We start from the raw sequence: 1,454 nt of genomic DNA on the forward strand, positions 1-1,454 counted from the left end.
TCTTTCTTTCTTTCTTTCTTTCTTTCTTTCTTTCTTTCTTTCTTTCTGTCTAGCATGTCTACTAAGCATCTGAGTCAGAAAATCCAGTAGCAGTTGTAAATATGTTTGGTGTAGAGATAAAACTGGAGGTAGATACACTTAGGAATTACTGCCTTAGAAGTAGGTAATATCACCCAGTGTGTATGAGGGAGAAAGTGGTGCTGCTAAGAGCAAAAGCAATCAAATCTAAGGACAGATGCACTTGCAAGCATAAGAGTGATGATTCCACTGAAAAGGACAGGGAGGGAGGGAAGAGGATTTGGACATCCCTAAGCTAAGATTGGAAATGCTCCAAAGTCTGAAACTTCTTGAGTACTGAGATACCACTAGTAGAAACTTCCATTACTGGCAGGCTGAAAGAATACAGCATAAGAACATGGTTTATTTAATAATGTCTCCAAGGAAAACAAGACCCTGTTAGTCCCTTTCAGCTACAATTAACACCTTTTCTGAGCATATCCAGGTTCTCACTTGCAAGTCTGTCTATTAAGTAATGAAATGGCATGTGTTGTCACTGCTCAATAAACTGTTGAGTGAATAAAGTTAAATATATATATAAAAGATTATTGTTAGGGGATTGTAGAAATGGCTTAGCAGTTGATAGCACTTAACTGCTCTTTCAGAGGATCTGAGTTCAGGTCCTGGGACCTATGTTGGGCAGCTTACAGCTGCCTGCCTGTAAATCCAGCTCTGGGATATCTGACACCTTGTGTCCTCCACAGGCTCCTGGAACATGGTAAACACTAATACAAATATACACACATATATGAAAACAAATCTTTATATATGTGTAAGGTATATATGAAAGAAAATACATTTTGTATTATGTTTTCGTCCTCAAATGTCTTAGGTATATAAAAATATTTTGAACAGAAATATGAAAATATGGAATTCTGGAATAGTTTTTGTTCTAAGCATTGTAGATAAGGAATACTCTTCCCTACAGTGTATTAATTCACATCTTGTGGGATGCCTCTTTTGGTGTTTTGGTTTTGTTTTTATTTTGGGTTGCACAAATGTTTTCTAGTTTGGAGTTTAGTAGTCAGCAACTCTTTGCCAATATTGTTTCAACTATATTTCCCTTTAATTATTTTGTTGTTTTGTCTTTGTAGTATATAGCATGTTATCTATAGTGTTATATTGAAGATGAGAATGCAGTATTTCTTTGATGTTCTGATTTTATTTTCTCTGAGTGGTGTATTATTTCATCAGTAGCTAGGACATAATGCTTTTAGTCTGTTTCCATGGTGTGAAAAGCCACTGACAGATGGTGGATTTTTTTATTAGAGATCTTAAAATGAAGATGTTCTAATTCTATCATTTTATTGGCATATATTATTGTACAAAATAATGAGTTTCTTTTCATTTCTGTATACAATTTACTGTGGTCATATCCAACCGTAATCATTCCCTCT

General features: G+C 34.8%; 1 protein-coding gene across 2 annotated transcripts in view; it reads left to right on the forward strand.

Moving 5' to 3' along the window:
• Positions 1-1,454, forward strand: part of Thoc2 (THO complex 2) — a 112,931-nt gene that overhangs the window by 14,968 nt on the left and 96,509 nt on the right. The gene's annotated exons all lie outside the window — the stretch shown is intronic.

Source organism: Grammomys surdaster, unplaced genomic scaffold (genome assembly GCF_004785775.1).
Source record: "Grammomys surdaster isolate TR1022 unplaced genomic scaffold, NIH_TR_1.0 60, whole genome shotgun sequence".
Taxonomy (NCBI): Eukaryota; Metazoa; Chordata; class Mammalia; order Rodentia; family Muridae; genus Grammomys; species Grammomys surdaster.